We start from the raw sequence: 22580 nt of genomic DNA, 5'->3' as shown, positions 1-22580 counted from the left end.
TTTTGCGGTACGCGGGCCTCTCACTGTTGCGGCCTCTCCTGTTGTGGAGCACAGGCTCCAGATGCGCAGGCTCAGCGGCCATGGCTCATGGGCCCAGCCGCTCCATGGCATGTGAGATCTTCCCGGACCGGGGCATGAACCCGAGTCCCCTGAAAGGGTGTAACTGGACTTATTATACAGAGTGCTGTTACAGAAGGGGAAAATTGGAGAAGAACTTTAAGTAGATTTTTAAAGCTCAATATTTCTGCTTGCAAGTTTTTTCTGAAAGAAACATTTCATGTACCTATAACATAGCAAGCCACTGTTTGCAAGTGCTTGAAAAGTGCTATAGTTCTATGTAAATATTTATAGAAACAATTGAGCAGAAAAGAGTTTTAAGCCCACGTGGTGACAATGCCCTAACTTTGTGTATTGAAACTAAACCAAAAACCTCTGTATTTATTCTACTTGAAGTTTCATATATTGTCACATGCCACAAATTAGAAAGCTCTTTAAAATAATTCCCAATTAGTATGTTTAAGATTATTTTTTCTTGGTGAGAAAGCTTGTAGAGGACATTAATATATACTTGCTCTAAGACAGTAGAACAGTACAACCACAAAGAAAATGGAAAGAAGCAGTAAAATCCAACATTTTGTCTATGTCAGTGCTTCTCAGGCTGTCTTTGGTGAAGGCGAGCTGTTAAATTTTAAATGTTTTATAATTTTTTATTTTTAAACATTTATTTTGTACATTTTCAACTTACCATTTCAGGTTTTAAACGTACAATTAAAATGAGTTCCCCTAAAATCAAATAGAAAATGTACAGATATAAAACCAAGTCTGTCTTCACTGAATTCAGCAAGCACAAAATTATTCCATCAAATTGTATAAACATTTCTAAATGCTTACTTTCACATTCTGTGCTTACCTCATGGACAGGTAGAAGTGTGGGCCTGAACTAGCCTATGGACCAGTGATCTAAGCGACTCTTTACTTCTGTCCTACATTCATCCTCGCCTTGATGGTAGTACACAGTCTGCCTACTCTTGAGTCTTACCTGTTCTAACCTTCCTGTTTCTTCCTTTAAAGTATTTCAGCCCAGTTTTCCTTTTGTGGGGTGTTATGCTCTGAATCTTTTTTTCCCTCTCTCTCCTGTCTTAATGCATTGCCTTTCACATCAGATTTCAAAAGAAAATGGCACTTCTCCCCTTTTCTTCTCTTGATGAGTGACTGAGCATCCCTGATATCAAACTGATGTAACACGCAATATTCACAGGCTATCTGCTTTCCTCCGCTTCTACCTCTTTCTCCCTCTCCGTGTCTCCTCTCCTTAACAAATAGTAGTTAAGTATCTACTCTGGAACAGGAACTTACTCACTAACACCCCAGGTCCCTATCCTCATGCTGCTCACTGTCTACTAGGAAAGCACTTACTGAGCAAATAGTTTATTACTTAGAAGAGGGATAAATTCTACAAAGGAGAAGTAAGAGCTACCTTGGCAGGATTAACATGCCTGGTGAGTCTTGCTGACCTACATAATTCTAGAGGACAAAAGGTTATAACTTTTATAAAAAAAAAATGAAGTATGTTTATATGTACCATCTTTAAAATGAAACTATCTTTTCAAAATATTTTTAATTTTAAAAGTCTGAAATGGATGATTTCTTAAAAGTCATTTCAGTTGGTTCAGTTTAAGGAGCTGTGAACAATAATCTAATTGTCAAAAAAACTTAAAGGATTTAAAAAATCAGATTATAAACTGGATTTTTGCTCATACACATTAAGATTTTTTTCTTAGTAATTTTTTTAGAGATAAATAAATATCTGTAACTGTTTTGGTTTCAGTAACATGGCCTTCCCAACTTAATCTATTTCTGTTAAGTTTAAAACATGTCTATCCTTGCTGAATAATTTCAATGGCAATGATAATTGTCAATATTTATCTTTTCCTTTTTAAATTTTTATGCTTCAATTTAGTTTGTTGGTCTAAAATTTTTGGCAATTTTGTTTTTTCTTTAAAGTCACTCCCTAATTCACAAAAATACCAACACTAAGCTTTTACTCATTTATGTTGATAAGAAAAACAAGTATGATTTTATCTAGCTATAAAGAAAATAACTTGTATTATCCAATTACTGCAATGTGTAATATTTCATAAATATACCTATTTTAAATTTTTAACAAATTATTCCTGCTCTTATTCTCTTTCTAAATAAGTAGTAAAATGTCAGAAAAAATTGGTGATTGATAGGAAGAGAACAAGAATATTATCTGTATAACCACTGAAGAGTCATCAGTAAATGATAGCACAAACAGGCAACATAATTTCTCTTCTGATACTGAAGATGACCATCCTGAAAAACTTAATAGTTTCTCTTGACTATATGAGCAAAGTACAGAAATGATAATAAGCAGTATAGAATTATGAAGGCAAGAATTCCAAGTGCTTCACTCTCTCTTGCTAGGTGCAACGTTGATGCCTATTTTGAACCTTCTCATTTTGAGGCATTCTATCTAGAAAAATACAAATAAATATATTCTTTAAAAAACCAACAACTGGGCTTCCCTGGTGGCGCAGTGGTTGAGAGTCCGCCTGCCGATGCAGGGAACACGGGTGCGTGCCCCGGTCCGGGAAGATCCCACATACCGCGGAGCGGCTGGGCCCACGAGCCATGGCCGCAGGGCCTGCGCATCCGGAGCCTGTGCTCCGCAGCGGGAGAGGCCACAACAGTGGGAGGCCCGCATACCGCAAACAAACAAACAAACAAACAAACAAACAAAACTAACAACTATGTTTTATGTGAGATTGCTATCACCCAACAAGAGTCAAAAGATAAAGTTCTACGACCATGTATGTGTGTGTTTGTTCATATATAATCTATATTTTTGTAAAAACATAGATACATTTATAATTAGGTTTCTGAAGTGTTTTAAAATTCTAAATTTAAATAAATGCCTGAAGTTTTTTTAAAATTACTCATTAAAAAAAACAAACTTCCTGTTAATTCTTATGAATACAGTGTTCGATTGCTGAAAATTTATTGTTTGATGCTGGATTTGTTTGAAAGAATAAAGCTTACTTTTGCTGTAGAAGTCTAGAAAGTAGGCTGCCAAAACAGCCAACAAAGCTGACTTCTTCACTTCCATCTTGCAGAGACGAAAACCCTTTATGCCACCTCCCAGTCAATGAATTTAATTTGCTCTGTAGTAAGTGTTCTGGGACTACAGCCCTGAGAACACTATTGGTAACCGTACTGATGTTTATATTTCTTTTAACAGATAGGTATATCTTGTTCAGTGTCACTAAGTTTGTAAAAATTATTGCTTTTATTTATCCACTGAAGGAGTTTAGAGCAATGACAGGAAAACATGCAAGAGTGAAGTGTTTCTACCTGTGAGGAAATGTACTTTGTACCATGAATTTGCTGTTCTATTGCTTATTACATAGGGAGGGTCCTCAAATGAACTAGTGGAAAGAGCTTATTTCTCCGAGATTACAAAGTCAGAATGCATTTATCTTAAGTTATTACATCATTAGCTTTTATACAAATGGGATGTGTTAAAGCACACTGAAAATATATTTTAAAAACTTGTATTGGCAGTAAGGAATTCCATGTTAGAAGTAAATTTTTAAGATAAATTTTTCCACCATAGTGTAAACATATCATATTATTAATATCTCTGTTCTCACTGCATTCACTTTTATTACTCCTGTGATTTTGTCTCTATTTTCTTTCTCGGGTGTCTCATGTGCTTACTTTCTTCAGTTTTTCCATCCATGTCTCTAATCTCCTTTTTCTAAACTCTATAACCAGTAACAAATTTTTAAAAATTTCTTGAACTACACCACCATAAGTCTACCTGCAGACCCAGTGAGATCCCTAACCTCACAGCTTTGATTGATATAGTCTTCTGGGTCTGCACATACTGAAAAGGACATTCCAGGCCTGACCCTATGTGTCTCCAGCAAAGCACAAGGCAGCATGACTGTCTGATCCATTGGTGAGTAGCATTGGCTTTTCTAGGAATAGTATATCAGAGTCTACACAAACTCATAGCTTAGAGGAGAAGCAAACATGCAGGGGCCGGAAAAGGTTGAGACCAGAGCCATCATGTTGCCATGGTTAGCAACTCCATAGGCACATCTGGTAAGCAATTGTAGTCCATGAACCCTGTAAAATGGTAAATGTGGCCTGTTGAGCCTAAGGGTCCTTTATATCTGACATTATATTGACTAGGCTCTTGCTATTCCCTCTAGAGGGGCCCTTCACTCTGCTCTGTAAACAGAGAAGGAAGTCAGAGGCCCGCTCTTGCATGCAGGAGGTTGGCAGCTCACCCTGAACTTGCTTTAGCCAGAGCACACTTAGGCGTCATGGTCAGTGGATATCTTGAACCTTCAAAGGTGAGTCCACTGCTCAAAGAGAGACATTTCGATGACCCAAGATTCCTGACAGATTTTATTTCAATTGCTGGAAGTTTCTCAAAAAAGCTCAAAAGCCCTCCAGCTGCCTGGAGAGTCTGTGAAATGCATGCAGTGGGTCTCCCAGACAAAGCTTTAGAAAGCTGCTAGCACCACAGATCCAACCCAGCCTCTGCATCTTGATTTCACTAGAACAGATGTTATCTGCAAGCAATTAACATACTTGTCATCACCAGTGAAACAGATACAGAATCCTTCAGTTTTTTTCTAAATGCACCCTAAAGAAAAGTGTTGTGCATAAAACAAAATGTTCACATTGGCATTAAAATAGTAGTCAATAAAGAAATTCGCATGTGTCGATTTTTCAGTTTTTTCCAATTTTGGGACAAAAGACACTGTAATAATTTTTAGAAAACTGTTAGGGAGTAAATGTCACCAGGAATATAAATATTTGCGATAACTCCCTATTCAATAAAAGCAGTCTCTATTTGTAATTATTTTGTATCTTCATATCGTGACTGATAGAAATTACGATTTGGTATATTTTCCTGTGTTTAAAAATCTTCGAAATTGCTTGATTTTATAGATTTCTATGGGAAATAAGGGGATTTGACTTAATAATAATACAAATGTCAAATAGTAAAATATTGAGCAAAATATGACCCTTAAGATGGAGACAAGTGAAAATGTGGTAAAAATTGAATGTGTAAATGTCCAGGGTGATAAAAACAAAAATAAAACTAAAACAGTAGAAATTCTAAACTCTTGAGTTTTTCTTAAAAGAAAGTCTAAATAGCATAATACATTTGTATTAGTATAATTATACTTTTGACATAAATCAGTCTCTTATAGGCTAACTTTGTAACATGACATTCCTAAATTACTTATCCTCATTAAATTCACAGTTGTTTAGCATTCATACCCTTGTACTTTTAAATTTTATTTTATTTCATTTTATTTATTTATCTATTGGCTGTGTTGGGTCTTAGTTGTGGGACGTGGGATTTTTCGTAGTGGCTCACAGGCTCTTCATTGCGGTACACGGGCTTCTCTCTAGCTGTGGTGTGCTGGCTCAGTAGTTGTGGCATGTGGGCTCCAGAGTGTATGGGCTCTGTAGTTGTGGCTCACGGGCTTAGTTGCCGCATAGCATGTGGGATCTTAGTTCCCCGACCAGGGATCGAACCGGCAGCCACTGCATTGCAAGACGGATTCTTAACCATTGGACCACCAGAGAAGTCCCCCCTTGTACTTTTTTTTAATTAGTGGAAACTGAAACACCTAATTTCTAGCAATTCAACCTTTGATCACAAATATTTCTGCTGAAGTTAAATATTTTTTTCTTTCATACTCCTTAAGTTAAGAAATTTAGTAAAAATTTAGGGCAATGTTTCTGCTATAATGACAGCTTAACTGGTTGGAAAATATAAACTTAAATCATGTAAGCAAATACTGTGACTGATACATTCATTCTGCACACAGGTGCTTGCAGTATTTGAAGGGGAATAAATATTTACTGCAACTGAGAGACAGATATGAAACAGCAAAAGAGCACTGAACTAGATAAAGTATGATATTCTAGATCACTCTCATAAGTCTGCAATTTACTAACTGGTGACCTTGAAAAATGAAAAGTGACTTAGCTTTTCTACCTAGAAAATGATGATCTTCTTAACTGTATATTGTGAGTTAAGATAATTGATATGAAAATAATTAACAAACTATGACACATTATTCAATTTTAATCATAGAATATTTTATATAGTATGTACTCAATAAATACCTGATGAAAAGAATTACCAATTTTATTAGGTAATGTTAACTGAAGTGCCCTGGTGTTTTGGGTGCTTCCTGTCTAATAGGAAGTGTTTAATCAGTGAAGCTTTAACACTAGATAGATTGGTTAATTTGTCTACTGATAATCCCTCATGTGTCATATGGATGCCCAGGGTGCTCACATTCTTCTCCCAGCCTCTTCTTTCTCTGTCCACATACAAAGACATGTGTCCTTCTGGGTCCCGCCCAGCCTTTGCATTTCCTCAGCACTCAGTGTTTGTGCAAAGGTCAAATCTTTCAGCTTTGCAATCTCCACGTCACTGTGCTTCACTGCCTAAGACAGGACTACCTTATATTTTAACACCCTTTACTTTTACTGATTTTATAACAAATATTTTTTCTTTTCTATTATATCAAAATCCCCTTGTGATTTCTCATTCTTCTTCATAGTCTCAGTACCTATTAAATTGACCTGTAAGAAATAATTACCTAAGTATCTACTAATATTAATGATTTGAAACCTCTCGAATCAGAATCTGGATATTATGGGTGAGATTTTGTTCAAGTGACAGCAGAAGTTCTACTACATTTGTGCGATCCACTTCTTGACCAATCCTTTAGTGAGAAAGGCAAAACTTTGAGGTTGCTTTACCTATTTATGTATTTTTTTTGGAATTCAGCTCTTTTAAAAACATCTTCCTAGACTTTATTCTAATTAGAACTTCTGATTTATTTGTGAATTTATTAATTCATTCAGTAAATATTTGCTAAAGAACTTCTATGTGCAAGGCATTACTCTAAGCATATTTGATACAGCAACAGACAAGTCAGGGCAAATGCTCCCTGCCCCTTGGAGCCTAATTCTACTGGGCAAGACATGCAATAAAGCAAGTAAGTTCTCAAATAAATGAAATAAATTCAGCTAATTAAATGTCCAGTGAAATAAACAGGGTACTATGATGGAGACAAGCAGGGGCAGGAGAACACTTTAGGTGGAGTCTTGAAAGTGACAATTTAAGTGGAAATGTAAAGGATGAGAAGAAGCCTGTCAGACCAAGAGCCAGGCAGAAACTAGAAGTCAAGTCCATATGTAGACAAGAACTTGACCTAGTCTAACAGTTTTCAGAGGCCAGTGTGGGTGAAGTACACTGAGAGGAAAGGAAGTCCTGGGATAAAAGGTAGGAGAGATAATAACAATATTATTGGCTAACATTTATTGTGTGCTTTCTATTGCCAGGCACAATGCATAGATGATCTCACTTGATCCTCACAAAAATTCTATGAAGTAAATACTATTATCAACATGTTACAGATGAAGAAACAGATGCTTAGAGTAGGGACCCTACTTATTAGGTAGGGACCCAATCACAAAATGACTTACAGTTTGGGGTAAATAATTCATCTTTTGTTTTTGTACAATGAGAAGCCATTGAAAGATTTTAGTTAACAGAGTGGTATGATTCATTTCTATTAATATAAATATTTACCCTGAAGGACAACATGGATTGTTTAACTTTTCTCTTTTCTCTTCATCTCTGGTTTGTTTTGTGCCCACTATATTATGAGGCCCTCTAGGAGAGCAGAGAATAATAAACAATTCAGTCTTGTTTATTACTTTATATTCAGTGCTGAGCATGGTGTTTAGCATATTGTGGATGTTCAGTTAATATTAGTTGAAGGAACGGCTGTACTTGATACTTGCTGATTTCCACTTATTTGTATTCTGATTTGGGGTTTCTGATATTAAAAATTATATTGGCTCCTGTTTTTTGAGGCCTATAACTATTCCAGTCTCCCCTTATCTTTCCTAAGATGTTCATGAGTGGGCAGTGGCTTACAGTAACAGGTGTACATTGTTCCTTCGTGCCTTAAGTGCAATGACTGTGCCAAATTCCACAGTGGCTGGGGAAGTGTGGACATGGGACTACAGCCAGAGGGGTCAGAGAGGAAGCTGCAGAGGTGAAAAGGATAAGGCCATCAGGGCAGAGTCTAGAGCAGCACAGAAAAGCTGCCTCTCAGTTTCTCTCAGCACTGCCAAGGGCCATTCCACCCAAGGACCCCGCTCTGTCTTGCCTTGCTCACCGTGCTAGGTACCTGGGTCTTTGGCTCCCCAATGAGTCAATGATTCTCAAATAATAATAGTTATCGTATCCATTTTGCAGATGTAATAGACTAAGTGGGGATCGGAGCATTGGTGGAATTAAAGCGCATAAATTAGAATTCAATCCTTTTTATGTAATGTAGAATTATATCTACCATGAAAAAATATTTAGAGGAAAAAGTTCAAGTATTTTTCTCATTATGGGACTCACCATAAATTTTGAAAACTTTTTTAATTTGTAAAAAATAATATTGGATCTAGTAGTTGTTCAATATTAATCAGAATAGGCTAGATTTTGATATTCTAACAATTAATCCCAAATCTCAGTGCTTTATCTTATGCTTACTCACATAAACAGAACTGTAGTCTGCATAAGTTTACTTAGTATGCCAGGTTTACAGAGGCTCCCCCATTTTGTAGCAGCACCTTCTGAAACATATAGGTGTTTATTGTTGGGGAAGGGAAAGAAAGACAGGAAAATCATTGATGGGGTTTTCATCTCCTCAACCTGGAAGCTATATATATATATATATATATATATATATATATATACCTTTCTCTTTTTCTTTCATTTTATTTATATATATATATATGTATGTATATATATATATATACACACCTTTCTCTTTCTCTTTCATTTTATATATATATATATATATATATATATATATATATATACCTTTCTCTTTCATTTCCTTTCATTCTCTTTCTCTTTCATTTCAAGCCTGGTCACATGCTAGTGCTGAACTGAAAGGGGGCTAAGAAATATGGGAAGCAGATGGAATTTGGTTGAGCATCAGAGTCCACAATGCTCCTCAAACATACCACTTGCAGAAGGGTTGTAAGTCTGAGATGTTTAGTTGATAGAATAGGGATCATATTATTCTTTCAAGTTTGTAATTTCAGTTTCTCTTCTGAGTCAGGATACACTGATTATTATACAGCCACTGGAACACCAGACGTATTTCCGTAGTTCCCCTTCATGTAGACTATTAAATAAACAGATGCCATTTCTAATTAGGACTTCCATTTCTTCTCACCTAATATAAAATATATCAAGTCATTTCCAAATCAGAGATTTATTTCTGTTTATATTTCTCTACGGTCTAAGCAGCGTTCTCTAAGAAAGGTAGGCTCAGAACTGTTGCTTGTCCCAAGTATACTGTTCATATGTTGATTGATTTGAAACATAACTTCTAAAAATGTGAAAGCATCTTCCAATTTTTCAGTAAGATGCAGTTGTGCTCTGATTTTTAAATGATATACTGTGTTGGCATGGTATCTCTATGGTGTCATCATTATTGTAGTACTGAAGGTTCAGGCAAATGTTCAGTTGTGTTTTCACTTATTTTGGAAAATCGGATTACATCAATAAATTTACCAGGAAAAGGAATATGGTTCAAATATTTTTTTTTAAATCTTTTAAATATGGTTCTAGAACTCAAACTGAACATCACTGTAAAATGTTTTTGGAGTGTTGGAAAGCCATCTATAGTATGCTGTCAAAAGAATTATTATATCAATTGGAAGGTTAAACTGGAGGACTCCTTGCTTTTCTTAGAAGGTTTCATTCCTCTCCACAGTTCTTTTGTTTCAGGGCCTGATATGCTTATTTTTATTTATTTATTTTCTGCTTTTAATCAAGTCCTAGGTCGAGGCATGGAGCATTTTCCTCCCCTTTTTAAAAGAAAAATTTACTAACAAATGATCATGATTTTTGAGTTTATCTGATAGATAAGAATTGTACTTTCTATTCCAGCAATACAGTAGACTAGATACTCTGAAGTTCCTTCCAACCTATCTGCAACTAGAGACTGCATTAATTATAACAAACACAATTTTTAATTATGGATTTTCTCACTAAAAAATGGAAATTAACAAGGGCAAAAGAAAAAGCAAGCAGTGAGGATTAAGATGTTAAAGAAGGCTTAACTCAATAGCTAATTTTGCCATGTTTATAAGTAGAAAGACTCAACATCTTGAAAAATATCAGCCCTCCCCAAATTGGTACATGTGGTCAATGCAGTTATGAAGAAAATCCAAACTGGATTTTTTTTTTTTCTTATTTTTTGAAGAATTTGACACACAGATTTTAAAACTTATGAAGAAATTCAAGGGTCCAAGAATAGTCAGGATATATCTGAAACAGAGGAATCATGTTGGGGGAATTGTCTAACCAGCTATTAAGATTTATTCTCATGAATTGGAATAAGCTTAAAAATGATGAATAAATTAGCATTAAGAGCCCAGATATAGACCCATTAACATATGAAAAAGAATATATATCAGAGACATCATTGCAAATGACAGGGGAAAGGAGGGACTATGAAATACCAGTGCTGGGGACTTCCCTGGTGGTGCAGTGGTTAAGAATCCACCTGCCAATGCAGGGGACACAGGTTCGATCCCTGGTCCGGAAAGATCCCACATGCCGTGGAGCAATTAAGCCCATGCACCACAATTACTGAGCCTGCGCTCTAGAGCCCGCAAGCCACAACTACTGAGCCCATGTGCCACAGCGTGCCACAACTACTGAAGCCCACGCACCTAGAGCCCGTGCTCCACAACAAGAGAAGCCACCACAATGAGCAGCCCACGCACCTCAACGAAGAGTAGCCCCCACTCGCTGCAACTTGAGAAAGCCCACGTGCAGCAACAAAGACCCAATGCAGCCAAAAGTAAATTAATTAATTAATTAATTAATTTTTAAAAAATACCAGTGCTGGAACAGCTGATTATCCGTATGGAAAGCATTAAACGAATGCTACCCCAAACCATACACAAATATAAATTTCTGATTGACTAAAGAGATGATTTTTTTTTTAATTTTAAGGAAAATGGAGGGAAGGTGTCTTTATAACATCACGATAGGGAAAAATTTCCTAAGCAAAGTATTAAATGTGCTAACTACAAAAGAAAAGATGGATACAGCAGACCATAGTAAATTTATGACCTTTAGATCAAAATCTCTAAAAGTTAAAAAGGCACAGTATATAAAAAGATATGTATATATATATATATATATATATATAAAGATAGTTACAACACACATTGCCAGCAAAGGAGTATTATCTAAAATATAAAATCTCCTAAAATAATTTTTATAAACTATCCAATTTTTCAAATACATAGAAAGAACTACTGTGGAAAACAGTCGGTGTTGTTAGTGAAGTTGAACTACATTATACCCTGTAACCAAGAAATTCCACTTGTAAGTATGTATCGGTCAGGATTCTATCAAAGTAACAAAACCTGAAGGAAAAAGAGACACATCCATTCCCCTGCCTTTTGTTTGTTTGTTTATATATTGTCTTATGTGATTATAAAGGCTGACTAGGCAAGTCCAAAATCCATAAGGCAGGGTAAGCTGGAAATTCTTGGGCAGAAGTTGAAGCTGCAGTCCACAAGTGGAATTTCTTCTTCCTCAGGAAAACCTCAGTTCTACTCTTGAGGCCTTCCCAACGATTGGATCTGGCCCTCCTAGACTATTGAGGGTAATCTTCTTTACTTAAAGTCAGCTAGTTGCAGATGTTAATCACATTTACAATATACCTTTACAGCAACACAGATTAGTGTCTGAATAACTGGGGACTTAAGCCAAGCTGACACATAAAACTGACCATCACAGGTACTTTGCCTAATTCTCCATTGGATTATTGGGTCTTTCTTTATTGATGATAGAATATATTTATATACTAAGTAAACTGCCCTTTATCTCTTATGTGTGTTTCATATATTTCCCAGTTTGTCATTTTTCTTTTGCTTTTAGTATCACATTTATTTCATGCAGTATTTTTTAAATTTATGTAAATAAATCATCAATATTTTAATCTATGGATTCTATATGTTGCATATCAACTAGAGATACCAGTCTCATATTGAGACCTAATAGTTTTATAGTTTCAAATTTTATGCTTAATTCCTGGATTCATCTGAAATTTATTTGGCATAAGGTTTGAGGTAGTGAATAATTGTATCTTACAATGGCTTCTATTTTTCCCAGCTGATTGATTCAGTGATTCATTTCTTTTTTAATTTTTATTTTATGTTGGAGTATCATTAATTAACAATGTTGTGTTAGTTTCAGACGTACAGCAAAGTGATTCAGTTATACATATACATGTATCTGTTCTTTTGCAAATTCTTTTCCCATTTAGGTTATTACAGAATATTGAGCAGACTTCCCTGTGCTATACAGTAGGTCTCTGTTGGCTATCTATTTTAAATATAGCAGTGTGTACATGTCAATCCCAAACTCCCAATCTATTCCTCCCTCCAATGATTCATTTTTGACCACAGATTGTGAATACCATCTATGTAATTTTAGAAATCCCAACACAAATTTGGGTCTACATCAAGACACACTATTCTATTACATTGATATGTATATTGATATTTCAATATGAATCCTACTTTAATTAATAAAGCTTTCCATTATAGTTGGTTATCTGATAAAGTATTGTGCCTTTATTTCTCCTCTGTCAGACATTACCCACCTATTTTTGCCTATTTATTTTGCCATTAAAAACTGTAGAATCACTTAGATTCATTTTAGAAAATAAATTTTTAAATGTATTTAAAACAATCAATTTGGTACTTTTGGGGGGCAGTATAAACATTTTATACACATTTAAGGTCTTCCTATCAAAGAACAGAACACATATTTACACTTATCTTCTTTAGTAATATTTTAGGTTTTCTTCTTATACTTCTTTTTTTTATGTTTTTTTATTAATTTATTTATTTGGTTACTCTTTTGGCTGCGTTGGGTCTTTGTTGCTGCGTGTGGACTTTCTCTACCTGTGGCAAGCAGGGGCTACTCTTTGTTGTGTTGCGCGGACCTCTCACTGAGGTGGCTTCTCTTGTTGCGGAGCACGGGCTCTAGGGCACACAGGCGTCAGTAGTTGTGGCACACAGGCTTCAGTAGTTGTGGCTCATGGGCTCTAGAGCGCAGGCTCAGTAGTTGTGGTGCACGGACTTAGCTGCTCCGCGGCATGTGGGAATCTTCCCAGACCAGGGCACGAACCCGTATCCCCTGCCTTGGCAGGTGGATTCTTAACCACTGTGCCACCAGGGAAGCCCTTCTTCTTATACTCCTGACACATTTCTTCCTAAGTGTATTCTTAGTGTGTTACATCTTTTCTGTTGTCATTTATAATGGTGGGTTCTTTTCTCTTTTATTATGTTTTGCATAATAAAAGAGTTGTTTTTATGTAAGAAGGTTATTGATTTTGTTATATTGATATTATACTCAGCCAACTTACTGAATTCTCTTATTGTTGGTTATAGTTTCCTGAATGAATGTCTTGAAATTTTCAGTGATGACATGCAATACAATTTCACTTCTGAAAAAAATATATTCTTTATTTTTCTTTTCTAATTGCATTGATCAGAACACAGTTAATGCTTGTGTTAGTAAGTGGTTTTGCACTTTTTAAAAAATTTTAGAACAGCACTGTCATAAAACTTCCTGCAATGATGGAGATGTTCCATATTTTATATGCACAATATGGTAGCCACTAGCTACATGTAACCACTGAGTACTGGAAATGTGGCTAGTGAGACTGAGGAAACTAAGTATCTAATTGTATTTAATTTTAACTAATTTAAACAACCACATGTGGCTAGTGTACTATATTGGACAGTGTAGTTCTAGTGTTTTAACTTTAGGCATGATATATTCTTTATTCTAATTCATTCATTGATGTGTTCAACCTACTGTATATTTTTCTTTCAAATTTTATAGGCCAGTATTATTTGTTACTATTCTATTTTATTGAACTAAATTCTTGATTCATTAATTTCCATTCTTTTTTATTTATTATTGTAAGAAGTACTTAACTACTTTTTCTGTGATATCTCATGTATCCTGAAATGTCATATTTCATTAACTGTAGATTTTACTGTAACTCAGCTTTGATATCATCTTTGAGTTGTTAATTCACTGAAATTTGCCTTGTGGGCATATATGATCTTTATTTTTTTCTCTCAATAACTGGCAGTCTGGGAGGTATCATGTAGCCCAATGCAAATCTGTTTAGCTGACAGGATTTGTTAATTTGAATAATAGATATGATAAATTATTTATAGGCGAGGGGGGAAAAGAAATGAAAAATATTGGAGAGGACCTGGTGTTTCTGAAGTTTAGTCCAGGTTAGCACAGGAGAGCAGAAATAAATCCAAATGTGAGAAGAGGATGTTAAAACAGAAGAGGAAAAAAAGAAAAAGTAGGAACTGAATACTGAAATGGTCAAAATGTTCCCTTAGGTCATCACTAGAAAACATTCCTGGGAGTATACTGAAGACTAATTCCCTAATTGGCTTAATCTGCTGGTTCTAGATCAGTGCCAAACAATAACCCCTCCAAAAAACCAAGAAGCAGAACTACTATAATAGTCTTGGTCTGGTCTACATCTTAAGCTGAGAGAAGTGTATGTTCCTCATTTTTCAGATGAGTCAACAAAGGGCTTTGAAGAGTGCCTGACACATAGTGATTTCTTTTGAATATTAGTCTGATGAATGAGCAAATGAAAAGTGGTTCAGCGAAGGTCAGAGAGCTGGCAACACGTGGAGAATTAGGGGTAAGTGATACTGATCTCCTGGCTCCTAATGCCTTAGTCTTTCTAACACATCATATTCATCTGTTTTTCTTTATTTATATAAATATGACAGACTTAAACTTTCACTTCGTTGGATAGGTATTGTTTCCGTTTCTGCTTTTCCTAATCTTAACAATGAGAAAAAGAAACTCTAAAAAAAAGCAGTGGTGGGTACGGCCAATGACAGTTTTTAGGAAATATGTACTAAAGAGAAGGACTGTATAGGCATATGATGGGAACATCCAGACAGTACAAATAATTTCATATGGATTATTATCACTGCACTCCAGCAATACACACACAGGTAAGAGATGAAGCGCACTCAGAGTAATTGCATGTAGTATGAGATAGATTTATATTTGCAGTACCAACCCCGGTAGTTAGGCGGTGGCTTTCTGGAACACTGTTGAGGAAAATTCAGATGTCATGCACAAGATCAATAAGAAAGTGTACCTGATTGATTAACAATGTCTATCATGGCCATGGAGGGAGATGTAGCACTATGAATACCACAGATGTTCAACTCTGACATTATAATTGCTTTCATATCATTCAGTGAATTATCTTTGCTGGCAGACAGTAGACAATTTGTATGTATTTGTAGAATTAACTTTTGTTAAAATAAGCATTCTACTTCTAACAGGGGCTTAATAGATATATGATAAGTAACATATGTAGTGATCAAAGTGTGCTGGTAGGAAGATCCATTAGAAAAGATAAGAGAATATTATCCCAGAATAAAATCGCCTAGCTCTATTGCCTGGAAATGAATAGGAAGAGAGAGAGATTTTTCAATACCCAGGAAAGATGATTGACATTGCCTCCCATGCCAGTGGTTAGATGAAAAAAATGCCATTTAATTGCAGTATTTTAGAGAAGTTCAATTAAGTCTACACTTTGAAAAGTTTGGGGCTGAAGTCAATTAAAAAGTACAAGAGAACTAGGTCAAATTTGTGGTTAATGTGGTTGCACCATTCAATAACATGTGGGACACATTCTTGGATGGAAGAAACCATCATCCAAGTTTAGAATTATTTGGAACCTGCGGCTTTTGAGATCTGAACCCAACCTGAACTTTTTGGTACTGTGTGTTTTCTTTTTGTTTTGTTTCCTGGGAAGAGAACATGTCGTGCGTGAGTGTGTGTGTGTGTGTGGGTGTGTGTGTGTGGTATATTCATTCTAAAGTTTATAAAAATTATTGTAAAGCCAATTGGGAAATATGTTTCTAAATACACTTTGATGAGTTTACTGTAAACAAATTAATATAACTTTCCATTAAAATATATGAATATTTAAAAGTTGAAGGGAAAGATACTTAGAAAAACATAGCTTAGGTTTTGCCCAAACAAGAACATTTGTAAAAAAATAGCTAAAAAATATTAGATGATCTCAAATTGTGGCCCAGCTCAAAACCTTAAATTACACTGTTTCCCAATATTCAGGTTCCCTAGGATCCCCAAGCAGTAGAAGGTAAAACTATTACTCCTTGGGGAAGAGAATTTCAGATCTCCGATTTTGGTCTCCTGCTCATTCGTCAAACCGCACTGGAACCTGTCCTTGGTTGGATAATATATAGGGCCACCATGCAAGTTCTAAGAGCCACCTGGGAGAAATGATTAAAATCATGTGGCTAAGCTCTTCAAAACATATAGAAAAATTGATATGCCTGTCCCTGCGGGAGGAAAAGAAATCCACAAGAATAATGACCTTAATGGAGCCTTGGGGTTGCTCGACTTCCAGTGTGTATTCTGTAGTGCAGCCAAATCTAATCTGAAGGACTGCGGTGTTGGCCAGCAGGAGAGTAAAATAAATGTATGGCAAACAGGACTTTGTTTGCATGTGGTTTTGTGAGAATATCATTCTTTTAAATAGTAAGTCGTTTTACTGTTTTACTTAGTTGATTGTGCTACTTTAGATTTTTTTTAAAGGTGCCACTTTAATATAACATGGTAGAATGGAAAGAGCATGGGTTTTTGAGTCAGGCAGATCTGACTCAGTCATTCACTAGCTGAGTGAGTTGGGGCAAGAACTGTATGTGGTGTATGATGTGAACAAATACTTGTCAAAGGAGGGAATGAATGAATAAAAGCAATTAACCACTCTTAGCCTCATTAAAACTGACCTTGTTAAAATTTCATTAAAAATGAAAAATTTTAATTTTCATGTAATGGGACCAGATTGGTAAGCATTTTAGGACAAAAAATGGAATAGAACCTCTTCTTCCTACTAGAGGATTTTGACAAAACTGTAACAAATTAGAGAACAAATTTGGCCTTATCATAAAAGAAAGAGAAATTAAGAGACCACATTTAGAATATTCTTTTGCCAGTGTTTGGATTGTGCAAGTGTTCAACACTGCTGTTCGGTGCTGTTGTACTACTAGGCTGCTATGATCTTCTGAAATATGTAGTGAATGTTAGTGTTCATAGTCTAACTTTTGGACATGTATAGATATTGTATGAGGAACAATATTCTAGAATCTACAGTTAAGCTTAGTGAAGAAAGAATGTTCTTCATTCTCTGCAGATCCCACCTAAGCCAGTTTCTGGATATTGCTGATTGCCCCGGAATACATATATCCATTCCAGAAACCTATGGTGGTGCTCCTATAGGCTTAGAGGATGCCTGATAGTACAGAGCATCCTGGAATGCACTACATCCACGTAGGTTATTAGTCAGTTGTATACCAACTTGCGTGTTTGAGGGGTACGTTTCTGACTGGTGTGTCCTCCATTCTGAGACCTTGGATCCTAACTAATGAACAACAGTGACTCCTGATATTTAGTATAAATCTATAAAAGAAATATCTTTATTATGCAGCTACTTTTAGCCTTATAGCCACTGTGTTCCCTTGTGTTTCCTTTTTCTCTTTTTATTACTACTCATGCCTCCATATTCAAAACTCTCACTGGTTCATGACTTGAATTACAAGAGCCTTTTACCTGGCTCTCCTGTTTCTTCTCAAACATCCTATCAATTCCTGCCTGCCATAATCATAATTACAATACTCTCTGTAAGTTTCTACAATATTTTTCTATCGTCTTCTACTGTAGGAGACTACAATAAAACTTTGGGATCTTATTAGGTGAGCTCCAAGAGCTTGGAACTGAATTTTAAAAAATTTGTCTGAATTAAACTATCAAATCAACAGAATGTACAAAAAGTATGTCAGGTGAAGTAAGAGTCTCTGGTAACCTATCTGAATATGGTAATATGCCTAAGAAAAGAGTGAACATTTCAGAAAGAGGAATTTGTCACTCCTGGACACATAGGAAAGAGGTGAGTGTCAGATGTATATGTTGGCAACATCTATCCAAAGATAGTCCAAGGAAATGGAAGTTGGCTATTCTACCTGGAATATTTCCATTTCTAATGGCAGAGATATTTTTAAGATTCAGATGAATGTAGATAGTTGTAACGGATTTTAGGTCGCATTGTCAATACCATCCTCACTATGAGATGGACATATCTACCTAGCTTAATCTGAAGCCATGAAACAATACATTGCTTATACCCATGTTCACCAAGCAAGTGTCTGTCTAATAGAAATGTGCAGGGAGATCACACTGATATTAAACATTTCTTATTCCTGTTACAAAGGTTGTACCTGGGAATTCAATAAAATTATATCTGATCATTATTTAGCTTTCTGTTTTAGTCACTTTTGCTCGACTGCCTCCCTAATAATACCCCACATTTTTTTCAGGCATCTATCTTCTTGCTTGAGCTTCTTAGAGGCTGGAAGCAGCCTCCAAGCAAGGAGTTGAATCCTGTCTACATTGGTCACTTATTCCCATTCCCCTTGGCAGTGGCTTCTTTAGACCAGAAGCAATCCTGGCATGTGAGATATAAAGGCAGTCTGCTGGTGGGCTTCAGGAAAGATTTCTCATCTGTACAGTTGTACAAAGGGAAGCATGCCTTCTCCCTCTAAAGGACTCGGAGTTCTGCCATGATACATCAGCATTTTGATATCCACCCCAGTCTTACATGTATTAAATTTAACATGATTCATTCTCTCAAAATCTGATAATCCCTTGGCTCTGGTAATAATGAGCTTCTGAAGTTTCACTGTGGTGGACCTAGTGATCCAGCAGAACTACCATCACATTAGTTGCTTCCAAACACCTCTCAGTGAACTTATACAAGCCTGTGATGAAGTGTTCACCAGTCTTCAGTAAAATAAGGACATAAGGAATAGGTTTTTCACATTTTTAATTTAAATTTTTAATTTAAAGGAAATCCTTTATCTTGAGGTTATATATGTACTACACTTTTGTTTCCAGATTAATTTTATTAAATTTGTTTTATTTTATTAAAATGTGAAATTCCGAATTCCTAACATGGCTCTTTCTGGCTGGTCACTACCCAGTGTGTTTCCTGAGCTCCTTTCACACAGGATTTCTCACTTTCTCTAGACCTGCTTGAGCAGAACCATCACATCCTATCAAAGTCTTACCTGTCAATTCTTGGGGGCCCCAGTGTGTTTCCAGCAATTCCATCCCCATCAAATCTGAGGCGCTGTCACACCGAACCTAAAAAGTACTGTACAGTCTCCACCTTACTGTGCTGGGCAGCCTATTCCTACCTGTTCTTTCAGATGCTACAGTTCTCTGCTGGCGCCTCTTCAGATCCCACCTGGCAGTAGGTGCCAAATTGGGAAAACTGCCCTTTCTCCTTTGTGTTTCTCTCTGATGTGGTCCAAAGCAGCGTTATTAGGGGCCCTTGTGTCTTTTGTTTGGGTTCAAATATCAGCCCCCATGATAGACTCACAAGTCTGTTCTTCTGTGACTGAAATGAGTCACTGGGTCAAGTTCATCATGCCTGACTTTCTCTTAGGGGGAATCCTTTCCAGGGAACTTACTCAGGATCTTGTGTTAAGTCTTTGAGAAAGCCACTCCACCAATACTACCCACTGGTATGTCTGAACTATAGCAACAGATTAGGTATGAATTTTTTTCCAGAGGGTACAACTAAATTTCCAACAGACCTGTTTCATTGCTTGACAGGTATATCTGAAGCCCAGCAGTTGGTAGTAGAAGCCCATGTGTAACTCAAGCTGAATCCTTACTTTCATTTGTTAGGAAGTTTTGGATATGAAAATAGTACCCAAACATCCAGACTCCAGTTCATTTCAGTTATTCTTGGGCAAATTACTTAATCTCTCTAGACCTCAGTTTATTCATATATAAAATGGGATGGTAGTAGAACTTCATGTGTAAATTAAATGGATTAATATGAGTAAGTAATAGTGCTGTATATGGTAAATATACATGTCAGATATTATAATTATTAATTCTAATTAATAAATTAATTAGTTAATTCTAACTAATTCACATTAGTTCCAAAAAAGAAATACATGTGGTTATATTTGCTTGTCTTAATATTACCTTGAGTTAGTGTATTCTGATACCATTTCTTTTAAAGACACACATAATGCTTTGAAGAGAAACTGCTATAATTAATTATGTTGTATTACTACATTTACTTTAAAGTTTACTGTGAGGATTTTCCAGACTACAACAAAGCAGAAGAAACCTTGGAATACAGCAGAATACATAACTCAAGCAATTAATTATAATAATGTCCTACATTACTAGATGCATAAAATTGGTAAAAGCGTTACATCAGATGATGGGATATGTAAGCTAATAGAATGGAAAATTTTCTTCATACTACAGATTATCCTCTCCTTCTTGCCTTTTTATCCAGCAAGTGGCAGGGAAGTTCAAATGACTGCTCACATTGTAGCTTTAGTTCAAGTCATGGCTCAACCTCACAAAGGCACAACTGACAGTTCCAGATGTCCATTAGTCACGGCACCATGGAGACAGACCCCACTGATCAGTTTGTAAGCTGTGGGCAAATCATGAAATTATCTTGCCACCATACAGATAAACAAAGCATATGTGCTATAGTTCAGAGCTGAAGATAGAATAAAAATATTAACTTCAAAAATCTAACAAGAAACATGCAAGAAACAATTTAAAAATTTTTTAGAAAGGAGAAAATACAAACTGCAGACATAAACAAAGGTAGGTGGTAATATAGAAGAGAGCCTGATTTTTGTGGTAGTGTTGCCTTCTTTGATTATTGCATGGGGCAGACCCACGCTAGCTGAAATTATGTCTAGCATTTTACAGCAACGGATTGGACTAGCCAGAGGCTTGGAACCTTGTGGATTTGTGGCTCTTCAGAAGTGCTTCTGTATTGGAATGTGTTTGTGTTTGCCTTTATTTGTTTTTAATAGAAAAAAACTTGAAGAAAAAGTTTCTGCCTTGGTAGATTTTCTTTGGAATCCCAGAAAGGGCTCTTGAGGGCTCTGTGGCTCTTTTGTGATGATAAACCAAAGCTTTGAGCTTGTCCCAGTTGGAATTCCAGACACTAAAGAAGCCAACTTTAATTATTATTATTGTTGTCTACAGAACTGAGCCCCTTTCTGATTATTCAGGTTTATACAAATAGTCTTCTAAACATATTAGTGTTTTTTTTTTTTTTTCAGCTAAGCTAAGACTGCAAAACAAAGCAGGGGAAACTTTGCAATAGGGTTTCAGAGGTGCCAAGTTTCTGAGTCTGCATGGCGGGTACCTGTGGTGTGGCAGGTTTTTTTTGAGAGGGAAACATTAATAAAAATAGGGCCTGCAGTGAAGAACAAGTTTCACAAACTTGTAGACGAGATTATTACCTGGGAGAAGATGACAGTTGAGATAAGCAGAGTCTCTGGGAAGGTTTATTACAGTATCTGACTCTCCAACTGAGACATTAATAAATATGAAGCTAATCGTAGAATCTTAGCGTTACATAAGGAAGCTTAAAAGATTTTCACATCCAACCTTAATCTTCTGCAAGAACTAGCTGTACCATGTCCCAAACAGATTACTCAGTTTCCACCTCAAGCATATTTCCTAGCAGAGAACTCGCTACCATACAAGATAACCCTTTCCGACTGAGAACTCTGATAGGAAGTTCAGCCTCATACTGGGTCAAAAGTTATTTCATTTTAACTTTGACCCATTAATCATGGCTCTGTCCTCCAAAGTTACTCCTTCTTTCATGTAATACCTGTAATACCCGTTGCGGAGCACAGGCTCCAGACGCGCAGGCCCAGCGGCCATGGCTCACGGGCCCAGCCGCTCCGCGGCATGTGGGATCTTCCCGGACCGGGGCACAAACCCATGTCCCCTGCATCGGCAGGCGGACTCTCAACCACTGCGCCACCAGGGAAGCCCATCGCATTGGTAATTTTAAATGAGAAAACTCCACTTTTACTTTACTTCATCTATTTGCTTTTTTTTTCCTATTCTTGAGTCTATAACCATGTAAACAAATCCCATTTGTGGTTTTGGCCAAGTACTAATTGAACACCCCCTGAATGACCCCATCTGCAGATGCTTTGAGGTACATAGATGTACCTAGTAAATAAGAAATTTTCCAAGAAACTGGATTTTTTTTTTTTGCATAATTGCTGCAGTTAAATAACGTATTTCTTTGAATTCATGGTTCTTACTTATAAATTTTGCTTATATTAAAAGGCTTATAGTCAAATCAAGAATGATAAAGTCAGTAAAAAAATTTAAACTCAAAATTATAAAATTAGAAGATTGTAAAAATATACATTAAACATCCTCATTAACTGTAGAAATCTGGTATTTTATGTGCCTTTTGCTCATCTCCCAACTTTCCCGACTCCCAGGCCCTCATCTGGCG

Source organism: Lipotes vexillifer, unplaced genomic scaffold (assembly GCF_000442215.2).
Source record: "Lipotes vexillifer unplaced genomic scaffold, Lipotes_vexillifer_v1.1 scaffold756, whole genome shotgun sequence".
NCBI lineage: Eukaryota > Metazoa > Chordata > Mammalia > Artiodactyla > Lipotidae > Lipotes > Lipotes vexillifer.
Note: the sequence above shows the minus strand (reverse complement) of the source record.